This window comes from Ovis canadensis, chromosome 25, assembly GCF_042477335.2.
Source record: "Ovis canadensis isolate MfBH-ARS-UI-01 breed Bighorn chromosome 25, ARS-UI_OviCan_v2, whole genome shotgun sequence".
Classification (NCBI taxonomy): domain Eukaryota; kingdom Metazoa; phylum Chordata; class Mammalia; order Artiodactyla; family Bovidae; genus Ovis; species Ovis canadensis.
This window is the reverse complement of record NC_091269.1, coordinates 35827747-35846848: the sequence shown is the minus strand read 5'-3', so window position 1 is coordinate 35846848 and position 19102 is coordinate 35827747.

Here is a 19102-nt window from a genome sequence, read left to right as displayed (position 1 = left end):
CCTTTGACTGTGGATTACAGCAAACTGTGGAAAATTCTTAGAAATGAGAATGCCATACCACCTTACCTACCTTCTTAGAAATCTGTATGCAGGTCAGGAAGCAACAGTTAGAACTGGACATGGAACCACAGACTGGTTCCAAATTGGGAAAGGAGTACATCAAGGCTGTATATTGTCACCCTACTTATTTAACTTACATGCAGAGTACATCATGAGAAATACTGGGCTGGATGAAGCACAAGCTGGAATCAAGATTGCTGGGAGAAATATCAATAACCTCAGATATGCAGATGCCACCACCCTTATGGCAGAAAGCAAAGAAGAACTAAAGAGCCTTTTGATGAAAGTGAACAATGCAAGTGCAAGTGAAAAAGTTGGCCTAAAACTCAACATTCAGAAAACGAAGATCATGGCATCTGTCCCATCATTTCACGGCAAATAGATGGAGAAACAATGGAAATTCTGAGAGACTTTATTTTGGGGGGGCTCCAAAATTACTGCAGATGGTGATTGCAACCATGAATTAAAAGTCTGTTGCTCCTTGGAAGAAAAGCTATGATCAACCTAGACAGCATATTGAAAAGCAGAGACATTACTTTGTCAACAAAGGTCTGTCTGGTCAAAGCCATGGTTTTTCCAGTAGTCATATATGGATGTGAGAGTTAGACTATAAAGAATTCCGAGCACCAAAGAGCTGATGCTTTTGAACTGTGTGGTGTTGGAGAAGACTCTTGAGAGTCGCTTGGACTGCAAGGAGATCCAACCAGTCCATCCTAAAGGAAATCAGTCCTGAATATTCACTGGAAGGACTGATGCTGAAGCTGAAACGCCAATGCTTTGGCCACCTGATGTAAAGAACTGACTCATTTGAAAAGACCCTGATGCTGGGAAAGTACCACAGTTGGCAGATTTAGTGGTAAGAGCACTTAGTTTTATGAATTGGGGAACTGGATTCTAGCCCTTGGAAAAAATCACTAGCCATGTTGTCTTGAGCTATTATTTACCTTTCAACATGTTTATCAGTAGAACCGCTAAAATAGTGTTTGTCTCAAACAAATCTAGAGAGCAGTAGGTTCCTGAATTCATGCCTTTAGAGACTGTAGTCTGTGGGGATGATGCCAAGTGTTTCTCCTTCTAATTCAGCTGGAACAGTTCTAAGTTGATCTGTTTTGTGATTAAACCCCATGAGCTAGTAGTATAAAAGCCATCATTTTACAGGTGAGCAATTTGAGGGACAGAACAATTCAGTAACTTGCCCACGATCTCATGGTTTATGAGACAGTATTTGAAAGTAATCAGTAATGATCCAAAGTGAGTGATCAACCTCATTGTACTACAGCCTCTAATAAAGGTGAAATAGAAAAAAAAAAAGAGCATTGAGAGAATGTTTTGCCATAACTAACCTCTAAACTCTTTTTCCCTAGTGATGTGATCACTTGAAGTATTTCTTCATATTAAAGACCCTGATGAAAATTGATGTCATTCACAGTTAGATCCAGCCTATACTGTTTGGGTATCATGTCTGGCCCTAGGAGGCATTTGGGAGGGAAAGTCTGGATTTATATAAACCTGACTGTACTAGCAGGCTGTGGAGAGCATTACAATAGAAATATGAAAGGGAGGAAAAGATTCCATCTAAGGACTTCTGGGAGGATGAGTATTTGAGCCAGGGTTAAAATATGAGTTGGTTTTCATTAATTGCAATTCTTTTTGATAAAAAAGCAAGAGACAATAATTATTAAAAAAAAAAAAAACAGCAGCAGAAGATAAGAAAAATAAGTTGGCTGAATAATCCAGAGGAGTGAAGGGATACTAAGGAAGTTTGGACAGGAAAAGTTGGGGTCCCAGCAGAATACTGATTAAAAGAATAAAGTTTGTTTTCCTAGAGTGGTGACTACATCAACATATTTTAATATTGGGGTGAAAAAATGAATACAGAACTTAAGATCTTAAGAACTGTAGTTCTAAGCCAGGAGTAATTTGTGTTCCATGGGAAATTTGGCAATGTCTGGAGACATTTTCAATTGCCCTGATGTGGATTCAGAATACTGCTTGAATCTGGCAGCAAGAGACCAGGGATGCTGCTCAGTGTATATAGAAAGTCTTAGGATTGGGCTCTGCAGATATGGGAGAAAGTTTTCTGAGCAAGGGAATGGAAAGAACAACGGTGCAGGAGCATTAAGATGGCTTAACATATGTCCACAGATGCTTTTGTTGCAGGAAGGGGGACCCCTTCCAGGGCCCAAAACTGGGCTTTTGTCTAACACTCGGAAAGGAATTGTCTGGGGAGACACATGTGCTGACAAAGCAAGAGATTTTATTGGGAAAGGGCACCCGGGTGGAGAGCATTAGGGTAAGGGAACCCAGAGCAGCTCTGTCACATGGCTTGCAGTCTTGGGTTTTATGGTGATGGGATTAGTTTCCAGGTAGTCCTTAGCCAATCATTCTGACTTGTTCAGCCAAGGTGGATGCCAGAGAGAAGGATTCTGGGAGGTGGTTGGACAGATGGTGTCTCCTTTTGACTTTTCCCAAACTCTTCTGCTTGGTGGAGGCTTATTAGTTCCCTGTTCCTTACCAGGACCTCCTGTCATAAAACAACTCATGCAAATGGTTACTGTGGTGCCTTGCCAGGATGGGCGGATTCAATCAGTGTGCTTCCCCTAACACTTTGAGGGCTTCCCTGATAGCTCAGCTGGTAAAGAATCTGTATGCATTGCAGAAGACCATGGTTCAATTCCAGGGTCGGGACAATCCCCTGGAGAAGGGATAGACTACCCACTCCAGTATTCTGGCCTAGAGAATTCCATGGATTGTATAGTGACTTTCAGTTTCACAGATGCTTTGACACATCTTCAAAGGTAGAGCCTGATTCTCCTCCCTTTGGATTCCAGGATTCACTAGTAATAGAGTATGGTGGAAGTGGTGCTATGTGACTTGTGAAGCTAGTTCAGTTCAGTCACTCAGATGTGTCTGACTCTTTGCAACCCCATAGACTGCAGCATGCCAAGCCTCCCTGTCCATCACCTACTCCCGGAGTTTACTCAGATTCATGTACATTGAGTCAGTGATGCCATCCAACCATCTCATCTGTTGTCCTCTTCTCCCGCCTTCAATCTTTCCCAGCATCAGGGTCTTTTCAAATGAGTCAGTTCTTCACATCAGGTGGCCAAAGTATTGGAGCTTCAGCTTCAGCATCAGTCCTTCCAATGAATATTTAGGACTGATTTCCTTTAGGATGGACTGATTGGATCTCCTTGCTGTCCAAGCGACTCTCAAGAGTCTTCTCCAACACCACAGTTCAAAAACATCAATTCTTCAGCACTCAGCTTTCTTTATAGTCCAACTCTCACATCCATACATGACTACAGGAAAAACCATAGCCTTGACTAGACGGACCTTTCTTGGCAAAGTAATGTCTCTGCTTTTTAATATGCTGTCTAGGTTGGTCATAACTTTTCTTCCAAGGAGCAAGTGTCTTTCAATTTCATGGCTGCAGTCATCATCTGCAGTGATTTTGGAGCCCCCAAAAATAGTCTGTCACTGTTTCCACTGCTTCTCCATCTATTTGCCATGAATTGATGGGACCAGATGCCATGATCTTAGTTTTCTGAATGATGAGTTTTAAGCCAAACTTTTCACTTTCCTCTTTCACTTTCATCAAGAGACTCTCTAGTTCTTCTTCGCTTTCTGCCTTAAGGGTGGTGTCATCTGCATATTTTTATTGATATTTCTCCCAGCAATCTTGATTCCAGCTTGTGCTTCTTCCAGCCCAGTGTTTCTCATGATTTACTCTACATATAAGTCAAATAAGCAGAGTGACAGTATACAGCCTTGACGTACTCCTTTCAATTTGGAACCAGTCTATTGTTTCATGACCAGTTCTGTTTCTTCCTAATCTGAATACAGATTTCTCAAGAGGCAGGTCAGGGGGTCTGGTATTCCCATCTCTTTCAGAATTTTCCACAGTTTATTGTGATCCACACAGTCAAAGACTTTGGCATAGTAAATAAAGCAGAAGTAGATGTTTTTCTGGAACTCTCTTGCTTTTTCAATGATCCAACAGATGTTGGCAATTTGATCTCTGGTTCCTCTGCCCTTTATAAAACCAACTTGAACGTCTGGAAGTTCACGGTTCACATACTGTTGAAACCTGGCTTGGGGAATTTTGAGCATCACTTTACTAGCATGTGAGATGAGTGCAATTGTGCGGTAGTTTGAGCATTCTTTGGCATTGCCTTTCTTAGGGATTGGAATGAAAACTGACCTTTTCCAATCCTGTGGCCACTGCTGAGTTTTCCAAACTTACTGGCATAGTGAGTGCAGCACTTTCGCAGCATCATCTTTCAGGATTTGAAACAGCTCAACTGGAATTCCATCACCTCCACTAGCTTTGTTCGTAGTGATGCTTTCTAAGACCCACTTGACTTCACATTCCAGGATGTCTGGCACTAGGTGAATGATCACACCATTGTAATTATCTGGATCATGAAGGTCTTTTTTGTATATTTCTCTGTATTCTTGCCACCTCTTCTTAATATCTTCTGCTTCTGTTAGTTCCACATTACTTCTGTCCTTTATTGAGCCCATCTTTGCATGAAATATTCCCTTGGTATCTCTAATTTTCTTGAAGAGATCTCTAGTCTTTCCCATTCTGTTATTTTCCTCTATTTCTTTGCACTGATCACTGAGGAAAGCTTTCTTATCTCTCCTTGCTATTCTTTGGAACTCTGTGTTCAAATGGGTATATCTTTACTTTCCTCCTTTGCTTTTCACTTCTCTTCCTTTCACAGCTAGTTGTAAGGGCTCCACAGACAGCCATTTTGCGTTTTTTGCATTTCTTTCTCTTGGGGATGGTCTTGATCCTTGTCTCCTGTACAATGTCATGAACCTCCGTCCATAGTTCATTAGGCACTCTGTCTATCAGATCTAGTCCCTTAAATCTAGAGATTCTTGTGAAGCTAGGAAGAAAGGATAACTCATACCTAAGCAGTCTGTCCTGGATCACTCACTTTGAGGAAAGCAGCAGTTACACTCCAACAGTCCTGGAAGAGACCCATGTGAGGAGAAACAGACTTCCCCTCCACAACCAACACCGAATTTTGAATGAGTACTCACATGCAGATCCAGAAGCCTAGGTAATGGCAGCCTCTTGAGAAATTCTAGGCCAGAACCCTATTATTTCAGTCAGTAGGCTTGGGTGGATTTGTTTCCATGGCAGTGTATATTTTTCAAAAGCAAAACAAGTGTGGGTATGCCACGGGCTTGAAATGGTTGAATTGTGTATGGTTAGGAATTAGTGTCGAGAAGGTGATGGCATCCGACTCCAGTACTCTTGCCTGGAAAATCCCATGGACGGAGGAGCCTGATGGGCTCCAGTCCATGGGGTTGCGAAGAGTCGGACACGACTGAGCGACCTCACTTTCACTTTTCACTTTCATGCGTTGGAGAAGGAAATGGCAATCCACTCCAGTGTTCTTGCCTGGAGAATCCCAGGGACGGAGGAGCCTGGTGGGCTGCCGTCTGTGGGGTCGCACAGAGTCTGCCACGACTGAAGCGACTTAGCAGCAGCAGCAGGAACTAGTGAGAAATAAGGTTGACTGGACAAGTGGAGTCAGTTCATGGAAGGCCTTGAATGTCAGACCTAAGTATTTGGCTTTTATGTGGTAGCTGAAGAAATCTGCCATATGGGCTTAGTATGTGCAGGTCACATCTGGCTTATTCGCTGTTAGAGTAGAAAGGGTGGAAGTAACTACAGTTAGTCTTGGGGACCACGCTCATCATTAAATTGTCTTTAGAAGAAGAAAAATGAATAACCTATAAATGCCACCCCTACATGTTAAGTTCATGAAAGACAGGGACCACTTTATTAGTCCTGCTTTGTCAATATAAAGGCGCTGAGAAGATCCAGCCTTCCCTGGCTTTGTGAACATATTTTTTGAAGAAGAGAAAAACTTCTCACATGTATCCAGGTCACTAATGTGACACCATTGGCTCAATTTTTTTCTTACCTGCCAGCCTTTTTGCAAGATGAGGGTGACACATTAAATTGTTTTCACCTGCAACATCGTAGTATGACTAGATTTATCAAGTTCTGTTTCCAGTAGGCAAGAGGGAAGGAGAGCCCTAGAGGGCTGTGAAGAGTGACACAGAGTGGTCATCAGATTGAAAGCAGGAAACTTGTAGGGGCTCAGGGCAAACCTCATTTATATGTGTCCACTTGAATGGATTCCATGATTCCTATTCCCCTCTGGGGGAAATTCAGCTGTGTATTTTGTTTGATTTGGCTGGATTTTTGTTTGCTTGTTTTTATAATTTGTGGTACCAAAAGTGATTTTAAATAGTCACTTGTGAGAGCAGGCCTGCTATCATATCATCCCAGAATCACTCAGAGTATCTCAGGGAAATGAGAATAATGTGCCCAGTATACTTCAACACCTTTATCAAGTCATGCAGCAACATCCCCAAAAAAGTAAATTCAGTGAAAATTTGGAGATATGATTATGCTTGAGATTGATTTCAGCCAAATCAATTACTAAAATAACGTACCTAGACTAAAGAACCCAGAAAGGGTTAGACTAAATGTACCATGAGTCTTATCAATTCCAGTGAAAATAGTCTGTTTAATTTTCTGCCATGAACTTCCTGGGAATCAGCTGATAAGTTGTACAATTTATATACTATCTTTTGGGGAACAAAAAGGTATGAATTCAGCCAGCACTTTGCTAGTCCCCATTAAAGGTGGTACTCCATTAGCTGCCTGGGTGTATGAAGAGGGGGATGAAAACTAGTCTTTGTCCTCACAGAGTTTATAGATTGGTTGCATTGATTCATGGGGTTTAGTTCGTGTCAAAAAAAAAAAAAAGTATTTGTCTGACGAGTAACCAGCATTGAAATAACAATGGTACAGTGGGTTTAGTTTTGTTTCAGCCACAGAGCCTCATTTCCAAATAAAATCTTTAGTAGGCTTTTTAATATGCAAAATAGGTCAAAGTGGAGCTAGCCTGGGGTGGGAAGGGAGTGCAGGGTCCTTGACTTGTATCCTACTTCATCATCCATCTCACTTCCTAGCAGGCCCAGCACCTTCTCATAGGACCTTGGGGTTCCCCAAAACAATTTGAGAATGTCCCATCTAGTGTATTGTTTGAGTCGGTGAAGTATTGCTGGATATTCACTTTAGAAGCCGATGAGCTTTAGATTAACTTTTTTCTTTTCTAAAATATTGGCCTTCTAGAACCTTACATTTTAACTGCTCAGGACTAGATTACTCAGTAGGCAAAAACAAGCAACACTCAATCCAACAAAACCTACACACATGGAAGAGACAGACCAGATTTTTTAATAAGAAACTATTAATTCCATCACATGTATAATATTTGTATTTATGAGCTGGTATAGAATTGTTTTTGAATTATATAGAGTGGAGGGAGGAAGGCACCAAAATTTTCAGTGCTTCAAGTCTTCCAAGGGCTTCCTTCCCCACTAACTGTTGTTGTTTAGTCACTGAGTTGTGTCCGATTCTTTGTGACCCATGGCCCACGAGGCTCCTCTGTCCATGGCATTTTCCAGGCAAGAATACTGTAGTGGGGTTGCCATTCCCTTCTCCAGGAGATCTTCCTGATCCAGGGGTTGAACCTGCATGTCAGGGATTGAGCCACAGGGAAGCCCTGCCCACTAGTTAGCCCTCAACTAATTCTTGAGCCTGTGACTCCAGGAGAGAACGTAACTCCTTAAACCACACATCCTCTCTGACAGGGCTGGTAGCCACATTTCCTGTTGTACCAATACCCACTCCAGTTAGCAAACAGAAGAACGCAAAGATGTTCGCTGTGTTCTGTCTTCCTCCATGGTGGCAAAGTTTCCATATTTGTCCTGTTCAAGTCAAGAGCAGTTCCCTTCATCAATTCTGTTTCTAATAAGGCACTCATTTAACTTGTCCCTTTAGCATAACTTCATGTGGGTGCATAGAAAGGAACGTTTAGTGTATCTGTGCATTAAGTAGAAACTGTAACAATTATAGAATATTTCCCCAATTTAAAATAAAAGAAGTACAAGATGAATGTTTATATGTTAAGAATGAATGGCCTTCCCTGGTGACTCAGATAGTAAAGAATCTGCCTGCAAAATAGGTGAAAGTGAGATCCCCTAGGCAGAGCAGCCAGGCATGGAGTAGAGAAAAGCAAAGGTGTGATGACCCAGCTCCCTCCGGTGGTTCATCACATTTTACACTCTCCTTCCATTGTGCCAAAAGAGCACTACTCTGGGTTCCAGTCCCAAGGGTGCTGCTGTCACTGACTGACTTTAGGCTAGTGTCTAAGTCTGCTAAGCCTCAAACCCTGTAAAATGATAATAATAGAACCTTCCTCAGAGTGTTGTTGCAAGGATTCAGTGAGAAACTGTATGTAAAACTATGTCTATAGTGCCAAGAAAACAGTAAGTATACAATAAATGTTAGCAACTAAGGCTATTATTAGTGTACCAACCACTGAAGTTGTTCTGAGCACAAGAAATATCGGATACACTAGGAAACAGCCGAGCTTGGGGTGCCTACAACGTAAAAAGCTAGCAGTAATATATAATCATACCATGAACTCTGATGTTAGGTTAACCTGGACTCTTCCTTAAAAACCAACCAACCCAAAAGCCCCTCCTTCGATGTCTCACCACAGTTTGAAAGTGAGGCAAGTCTTTACCAAAAGAACTTTTTAAAATTGAAGTACAGTTTACTTCCATTGTTGTATTAATTTCTCATATAACAGCAAAGTGATTCAGTTACACACATAGGTAAATTCTTTTTATATTCTCTTCCATTATGGTTTATCACAGGATTCTAAATATAGTTCCTTGTGCTATACAGTAAGACCTTGGTGTTTATCCATTCTGTATGTGATAATTTGCATCTGCTAATCCCAAACTCCCAATCTACCCCTCCTTTTGCCCTCCCTCTTGGCAACCACAAGTCTGCCCTCTGTGCCTCTGAGTCTCTTTCTGTTTTGCAGATAAGTTCAGTCGTGTCATATTTTAGATTCCACTTGTGAGATATGATATGATATTTATTCTTTTTCCGGCTTCACTTAGTATTATAACCTCTAGTTGCATCCATGTTGCTGCAAATGACGTTATTTCATTCTTTTTATGGCTGAGTAGTATTCCTATGTGTGTGTACCACATCTTCTTTCATCCAGTCATCTGTCGATGGATATTGAGTTTGTTTCCACGTTTTAGTTGTTGTGAATAGTTCTACTATGAACATAGGGGTACATGTATCTTATTATAGTTTTGTTTGGATATATATTCAGGAGTGGGATGGCTGGATCACATGGCAATTATATTTTTATTTTTTTAGGAACCACCATACTGTCTTCCATAGTGACTGCACCAATTTACATTCTCACCAACAGTGCAGTGGGCTTCCTAGGTGGCGCTAGTGGTAAAGAACCTGCCTGCCAGTGCAGGAGACATAAGGGACACCAGTTCAGTCCCTGTGTCGGGAAGATCCCTGGAGGAGGGCATGGCAACCCACTCCAGTATTCTTGCTTGGAGAATCCCATGGACAGAGGACCCTGGCAGGCTATAGTCCAAAGGGCCGCAAACAGCAGGACATGACTGAAGTGACTTAGTGTGCATGCATGCGACAGTGTGGGAGGGTTCCCTTTTCTCCACACCATCGCCAGCATTTGTTATTTGTAGACTTTTAAATATGGCCATTCTGACCAGTGTGAGACAGTACCTCATTGTTGTTCTGATTTCTGTTTCTCTAATAATTAGCGGTTTCAGCATCTTTTGTGAGCTTCCCAGGTGGCTCAGTGGGTAAAGAATCCGCCTGCAATGCAGGAGACACAGGCAGACGCAAGTTCAGTCCCTGGGTCGGGAAGATTCCCCTGGAGAAGGAAATGGCAACCCACTCCAGTATTCTTGTCTGGGAAATCCCATGGACAGAGGAGCCTGGTGAGCTGTAGTCCATAGGGTCCCAAAGAGTCAGACACGACTGAAGCAAGTTAGTACTGAGCATCTTTTCATGTTCATGTTGGCCATCTGTATGTCTTACTTGGAGAAATGTCTTTTTAAGTCTTCTGCCAATTTTTTGATTGGGTTGTTTATTTTTATTATTATTTTTATTGCTATTGAATTGTATGAGCTGTTTGTATATTTTGGAAATTAAGCCCTTGTTGGTCACGTCATTTAAAAATATTTTCTCCCAATCTATAGGTTGTCTTCTCATTTTGTTATGTCTCCTTTGCTGTACAAAACCTTGTAAATTTGATTATGTCCTGTTTGTCTATTTTTGCCCCAAGAGCAATTTTTGGATCAGAGATAGAGGAACTGATTGAACCAAACGCTTATTAGCTTAGGACTCAATGCCTAAGTGCCAGTCAACTTGGAGAGGTTGCCAATCAAAAATGTGAGTTTTTATTTTTACTCTGGAGGTCATATTTATGATAAATTATAGAAGCAAGAAGTGTCAAGTTAAATTATGTAAGACGAAACAAGAGTTGTCTGAAGTTGGCACTTAAATCAGATGTGTCGGTGGCAAATTAATTAGAACACAGAGGTAAGAGCAATGGGAAAGTTTTTAGTGAGGTTTCTGGGGACTTGGGAGGTGGGTGGTAGGGGTCCTGGGCTGACTGTTGACCTGGTTTACCTTTTAAATTTGACAGGTGTTTGACCAGTGAATGGTAATATTTCTAATGAGGCAAGAGAATATCTGGTAAAAGCTATACTTTAATTCTCTCTTCAGTAATTAACAAGGCCTATTTTCTTTACTCAGCTCTGGTTCAAGAACGTTGTTAAATAATTATAAAATATAAATAGAATATTAGCATCTTGGGTGTATTTGGTTGTTGAGAAATCTTTCTGTTGAGAATATGTAACTTCACAATTGCTGTACTTATTTTAAGTTCCTTAGGCTAGAAAGGAAACTCAGAGGCAATCTATTTCAACCTCCTTCCCAAGGCAGAATCACTCCCCCAACCCATAATATCCATCTATTCCAGCCTCTAGTTTGCCGTACTTCTTTTGTTTATTTTTTAATTTTTAGATTGTGTGTTTAGAACATTCAGCCTGATTTCTTACAAGTTCCAGTTCTAAGAAAGGTTGTCTTTTTTTTTAATTGGATGGCATTTTAATTTCAAAACGCCTGAACTATCAGCCTAATTTCAACTTGTCTTACATATTCAGTTGGCTCATCTTTTCTGAAACTTGTAACCTTTTCCTCTGACTACCCTTTGTGATTCTGACTGGCAATGACATTCTGGTTTCCTCTTCACCTTTGTGAGAGTAAAGGCTTTTTTTTTTTTTTTTCAAAATTATAATAATCAACTGCATAATCTCCAGAAACAAATACTGCCATCAGTCTCCAAATTCCTCTTCACATAGCATCTCAAATACAACATTAGAGCAGTCACACAAAATTTAAAATACAATGTAGCATTTCTCTGGCAGAACATAAGCTTCATGAGGGAAAAGACATGTGTTATCTTGTATTCTTAGCCCCTAATACAGTACCCAACACACAATAATGGCTTTAGAAGAATTCTTGAGAGGCGATGAACGAACGCTTTGTAGAGCTGTTGCTGCTTATGATTTTCCATTCAGAATTTACCAGTAACTTTCTTTTAAAGATGTCTGCTTAGACAGTCACTTCATTGTTCATTAGTACATGTCTTTGGTAAGTATGTCTCCTGTGAAGAGAAATATTAAAACAAATTATTATGGCATTCCATAGTGGTATTTCAGTTACTCAACTAATCCACCCACTGATAGAGTGAACTGTGAATAAATGCTTTGAAGAATAAAGTCAAGTAAATCTTTATAAAAAATCAAAGGCTGAGGAAATCTTGTTTGACAGAAGGCATGAACAAAAATGCTAAAATGAATACTATTTAGGGAGAAACACTCATTTTAACAGCAGACTAAATGAGGAGTAATAGTTCAAGAGTATCAAAATGCCTTATGTGATCAAAACGCAGAAACAGCTTATTTTTACTATGTCTTTTAATATTCCAGGACTCATAATATTCTACCTACATGAGCACCTGTCTTTTGTGGTAACTCAAAGTATTTGAACACCTTATCTAATCCAACCTCAAATTTCCTGTGAGGTAGGTAAGCACTGAGAGCTCTTGGTATTGTTTTCAAGATGTGACAAGTAAATTAGAGAGACTGTTTACACACTCTAAATTTCACAGAAGCCTTAGGGGGGAATTGAAGCTAGGAATTACCAGTTGATTCCCAGTCGTAGATATCATTATCAGAGTTCAAAAGGACATTGTTGATAACTTGATCCAACACAGGCTTTCCTGGTAAGACTTGTGGTGACTTGGTTCATTTCACCAACCACACAAATTTTTTTTTTTTTTTAATTTTAAAATCTTTAATTCTTACATGCGTTCCCAAACATGACCCCCCCTCCCACCTCCCTCCCCACAACATCTCTCTGGGTCATCCCCATGCACCAGCCCCAAGCATGCTGCACCCTACGTCAGACATGGACTGGCAATTCAATTCTTACATGATAGTATACATGTTAGAATTCCCATTCTCCCAAATCATCCCACCCTCTCCCTCTCCCTCTGAGTCCAAAAGTCCGTTATACACATCTGTGTCTTTTTTCCTGTCTTGCATACAGGGTCATCATTGCCATCTTCCTAAATTCCATATATATGTGTTAGTATACTGTATTGGTGTTTTTCTTTCTGGCTTACTTCACTCTGTATAATCGGCTCCAGTTTCATCCATCTCATCAGAACTGATTCAAATGAATTCTTTTTAACGGCTGAGTAATACTCCATTGTGTATATGTACCACAGCTTTCTTATCCATTCATCTGCCACAAATTTTATGTAACTTTTAAATCATATAAAAAATATAGGACACAGTTTTATATGTGTTTATATATATATATATGTATAAATACATGACATAGAAGGGTATTAAAATTTTAAAACAAACAAAAGATTTGTATTACTCCCTCCTCTCATATCCCAGCATCACTTTTGAAGATTCTCATTACCCAGACATAGCCATTAACAGTTATAATATTTATTTATATCCAGAATCCAACAAGTTACCACATCCCTGTTGCTTCCACCCTAATTCAGACCACCATCATCCATTGCTTGAATTGTGGCAATTGTCTTCCAACTGTCCTCCCCACTTCTCTTTAGCTTCCTGTTATCTATACTTATAGCAGACAGGGCTCCTGGGAAGACACCAGTTAGATTATATCTCTTCCATACTCAAAAGTCATTCAAGGCTCCCCATTCGATTCAGAGTGAAAGCCAAATGACCAGTAAGTCTCTATACATTATACTGGCCCCTTACCTCTGTAACTTTATCTTCTGCTCTTGAGAATGCCTCACTCTGTTTGCCTTAGACATTCTGGCCTTTTAGCAATCTTGAACATGCCAGGCATGTTTCTGCCTCAGAGCTTTTACACTTGCTATTTCTTCTGCCTGAAATGTTCTTGCCCCAGTTAGCTTCCCTTCCTTCCTGTCTTAATTTAAATGTAAACTTTTTAATGAGTCCTTCCCTAGCCACCCTTGGAGAAGGAAATGGCAACCCACTCCAATATTCTTGCCTGGAGAATTCCATGGACGGAGGAGCTTAGTGGGCTACAGTCCACAGGTCGCAAAGAGTCAGACACGACTGAGCAACTTCACTTTCCCTAGCCACCCTACTTAAAATTGTTACTCTGTTCCCAAACTCATACTTTCTATACCCTTCCTTCAGTTTTCTCCTTAAAATTCATTTTTACTTGTTTGTCTTACTGGTCATCTAGAGATAGATGGCTTCCAAATATAATTACGGTAACTCCCATCCCACATACTCTTTTCTAATGTGACATTGCTGCTCCCCACCCCTGCCTTCAAGAAATGGAGTCTGTTTCCCCTCCACTTGAATCTGGGCTTCTGTCCTTCATGTTTGCAATACTTCCTCTTGGAGGCCAATAGCCAAGTGAGAAAACCAACTACCTTAAGACCACCACACTGTAAGGAGGGCCAGGCTAACCAAGTGGAGAGAGGCCATATACAGATGAGTACCCCGTGGCTCCAGACATAGTAAAGTCTTATTCCACATTGAGCAGAGGCATCTTGAACTTTCTATCCCAATAGCCATCAGATGAATGGAGTCGAGTGAATGACCCACTATCTGATACTACATGGAATGGAGTTGTCAAGCCAGGCCCTGGATTCCTAAATCATAGAATTTTGAGGAAATACAAGATTGTTTGAAGACACTGTGTCTTGGGGTAGTTTATGAAGCAACAATAGATATGTGAAACATTCCGACACTAAAATATAAGCTCCATGAGGACCTGGATTTTTTATTGGTTTTGTTGACTGCTGTATCCCCTGTGTCCCCACTAGTGTTTGTAACAAGTTAGGTGCTCAGTAGGCATCTGTTGAGTGAACAAATCGAGAGAAAGAGAACATGATGACAGGAACATTACTAGCAGGTCAGAGTTTCCTTCTGATGCCATAAAACAATAGGATATGGCACTGTATTCTTAGGAAAACCAGCTTCACAGACATCGTCTTCAAACTTTTTGTTGGAGATGTTAAGTGAAACTTTTAATGAACCATATCACCTTTTAAGATGAAATTTGTCTTTCTAAATATAGAAGTGACTCAGATACATGGCAGAATTTTTAAACAGCACATGAAAAGTGAGCCTCATTTTTATCCCTCGATTAAGTTCCTTTGGTAATAGTCTAGAAAGTGTTGTAGTCACAATGAGGCCTAAGATTATCACTCTACATAGTATTTAAAGAGGGTTCCCTAAATATACCAAAACAGCATTTAGCCCCCATTTACTGAATATCTACTATAGCCACCCACTTAGTCCTTCAGTTCAGTTCAGTTGCTCAGTCATGTCTGACTCTTTGCGACCCCATGAATTGCAGCACGCCAGACCTCCCTGTCCATCACCAACTCCTGGAGTTCACTCAGACTCACGTCCATCGAGTCAGTGATGCCATCCAGCCATCTCATCCTCTGTCGTCCCCTTCTCCTCCTGCCCCCAATCCCTCCCAGCATCAGAGTCTTTTCCAATGAGTCAACTCTTCACACGAGGTAGCCAAAGTACTGGAGTTTCAGCTTTAGCATCATTCCTTCCAAAGAAATCCCAGGGCTGATCTCCTTCAGAATGGACTGGTTGGATCTCCTTGCAGTCCAAGGGACTTTCAAGAGTCTTCTCCAACACCACAGTTCAAAAGCATCAATTCTTTGGTGCTCAGCCTTCTTCACAGTCCAACTCTCACATCCATACATGACCACTGGAAAAACCATAGCCTTGACTAGACGGACCTTAGTCGGCAAAGTAATGTCTCTGCTTTTGAATATGCTATCTAGGTTGGTCATAACTTTTCTTCCAAGGAGTAAGCGTCTGTTAATTTTATGGCTGCAGTCACCATCTGCAGTGATTTTGTAGCCCAAATAAAGTCTGACACTGATTCCACTGTCCTTACACAACCCAATAAGGTAGATAATATCATTTCATAGATGAAGAAATTGAGGCTTGAATAGTGATGTAGCTTAACCAATGGTAACACTTTGGAAGTGATAGATTCAAGGTCTAACTCCCAAGCTATGCTTAACTTTTTTCCTTCATTGCCTCTGTTACAGAGATTGGCCCCTTTATCAAGTGCCACATTGTTATATTCCATTGAAACAATCTTTTGTGCATTTTAGGCTTGAACAAATGAGTAAATATATTGAAGATATTGGGAGCCAGGTTTCCCACTATTGGGGAAGGGAGTTATAAGTATGGAAAGGGAAAAGGAAAGGGTAAAATATATCCTACTGTGATAGATTAGAATTGGAAGCATCACTATGAACCCATTTCTATTATATATCTATCTGTATCTTAGCTCTATTCACTTAGAGTGCCTGTATATAAAAAGACATACCAGTAGAAATGAATGTGCTCAGATCTTGCTTCTAAATACTGTTCTCCAATAAAAGGAACTGGAGCTCCTTGTAAATGTGACTGAGTCTCTTGCTGGCATAGGGACAGCACAAGATGAGTCTGGAATGTCTTACTGCATCTAGAAAGTAAGAAAGTGCTCCCAGTAGCCAAAGCTGAAACTATTTGAGCAACAAAATAAAGTAGTCTTGGATTGTGACAAGAGTATAAAATAACTATTCATGGATTCATACTGACAGAAATGAATGAGTAAATAGCAAGGCTTCCCAGGTGGCACTAGTGGTAAAGAACCCGCCTGCCAATGCAGGAGATCCGGGAATTGTGGGTTTGATCCTTGGGTTGGGAAGATCCCCTGGAGGAGGAAATGGCAATCCACCCCAGTATTCTTGCCTGGAAGATCCCATGGACAGTGGAGCCTGCTGGGCTATAGTCCATCAGGTCGCAAAGAGTTGGACATGACCAAAGTGATTTAGCATGCATGCATGCACAAATAGCAAAGGAGAATTCCAGTATACCTTTATATGTGTTATACATTTGTAATTCATGTAGATACCCCTCTCTCAAGGAGGTGGAATATGACTTCCCATTGCATAATCTGGGGCTACGCACAGTGACTTCCTGCCAAAGAGTACAATATGGAAAGAAGGAAGGAGAGTGGTGAGACGTGGTGAAACACTACCTCATCTAGGCGAGCTGTTTCAGTTGGCCCCAGTTTTCCTATGACATACCTCAGACATTGTACTTTTGTCTGAGCTCTTCCTCATTTTCTGGCACTACAAAATTCTCCAGGCTCATCTGTATATTTCCTGCCCCAATCCTAGAATCAGCCATTTCTCCAAGGAGCCCTGGTTCGTTATATTGGGGAATGGTGTTAGAAACCAAAATCTGATAGCTCACTGTGCTCATTGTTACTGAGGTATCCTTGCTTGTAGCTCTCTCTACTGACAGAGTTAGAAAATATATGTGTATATACTAATATATGTATTTTCAAAGAATTTATGCTCTTCATCCAAACAGTCAAATTTATTGATATAGCACTGATTTGTTTCTTTTCTTATTTTTCTGATTAGTCTGACTAGAAGTTTATTAATTTTACTGTTCTCAAAAAATCAGTTTTTATTTTATTGATTTTTTAATTGCCTCTGCATTTTCAGGGTCATTGATTTTCACTTAATCCTGTATTATTTTTCTTCTGCTCACTTTGAATTTCATTTGCTCTTTATTTTCTAATTTCTTAAGGTGAAAGCTGAGGTCACTAATTCGTAACTGTTCTTTTTTCTTTTTTTTTTTTTAATTACAGGCATGTAGTGCATGAATTCTCCTCTAATTACAGCTTCGTGTGTTAGTTGCTCAGTCATGTCTGACTGTTTGTGACCCCATGTACTGTAGCCTGCCAGGCTCCTCTGTCCGTGGAGTTCTCCAGGCATGAACACTGGAGTGGGTTGATATTTCCTTCTCCAGGATTACAGCTTCAGCAGAAGACTATTATTTAGTTTCTAAACATTTTATGATTTTCTACAGATCTTTCTGGTATTGATTTCAAATTTAATGCCACTGTCAGAGATCATGCTGTATATAGACTGAATTCTTTTAAGCATGTTGAGATTTGTTTTAGGGGGCAGAATGGTGTGTCTCTTGATAAGTGTTCTATGTACATGCACTTAAAAAGAATGTATATTCTGTCATTGAGTGGAATGTTCTATAAATGTCAATTAAGTTCAGTTTTGCTGTTCAACTCTTCTATGTACCTGTTACCCACCTTTTGTCTACCGTTTTAGTCAATTATTGAGAGAGGGATAGTGAAATCCCTAACTCTAATAATGGATATATTTATTTTTCTTTGCAGTTTTATCAGTTTTTACTCATCTATCTTAAAAATCCATTATTGGTTTCATAAAAGTTTAGGATTTTCATATCTTCCTGATGAACTTATTCCTTCTTCTTTGTGAAATGATTTTCTTTCTCCTTGTCACTAACTTTGCTCTGTGCTCTGAAATTTACTTCATCGGATATTAACATAGTCACTCTTACATTCTTTGGATTAATGTTATCCTTGTGCTTCTCATTTCAGCCTTTTACATTTTTTTTTTTTACATTTAACTCCATTTGTTTGTTATATTTTAGCAAGTTTCTTCTAGGATTAAACAGTTAAGGTCTTGCTTTTTCATCCAGTCTGACAATCTCTGCGTTTTAATTAGTATGTTTATTTAGGTCATTTACATTTAAGGTGATTTTTTATATGACAAAGTTTAAATCTTATATTTTGCTATTGTTTTTTACTCAAGCCATTAGTTCATTGCTCCCTCTTCCTCTTTTTTTGCCTTCTTTTAGACGAACAAGGTATTGTTATTGCTATTATTACATCTTGTCACCTTTGTTGGCTTATTAACTTTAGGTAACTCTTGTTGTTTTAATGATTCTTTTAGAGTGTATAATAAAGACTAACTTGTTAGACTAGCAATTGAATTTCTCTGCTGTATCACTGCTTTAAAAGGTAGAAATAGCATTTTTAAGTATCTACTATGTGCCAGGTACTGTTCAGCATGTGTAATAGCTTGTAATTAGTTCATGTAATACAACAAGACTCTGAAGTATGGACTGTTGTTTTCATTTTGCACATGTAAAAACAGGCCTGAGAGGCTGACTTGCTCAAGGTTACACAGCTAGTAAATTGTTGAGTCTGGATTAACCTACTCTTTCCTTAGCTCTGTAAATTAACAGTGATGACTTCAAACCAATACTATACGTGGTAACTGCTTCCTTTGAACATTTTTCTTTATATAGTTGTTTTTATTTTTTATTGTTTTAACTTTCAAATCTATTTGTGGTAGCTAAGAATTAAGAGTTTTCTTGCATTCTTAATCTTATGTGATTTGGGAAATTGCCTTACCACATGGCTCTATCCACAGCCTTCTCAGTTCCTGCAAAGTAATCCATCAAACAGAAACCAAAACATTTATTGTTCTAAATATTCTTCCACTAGAGGTTATATTGAGCTCTATAATTTCTGAGGGTTTTTAAACCAGTTTTACCAGTCTGAATTTTAATTCTCCCAAAAACAAATTATAAGCTTAACAGTTAAATTTGTTTATAATTTTAAAAATTTGATGTCTCCCTTTTAATATGGATGTGTACATTATTATTGCCAAAATGTTACACCAAAAGAATAAGATTTAAT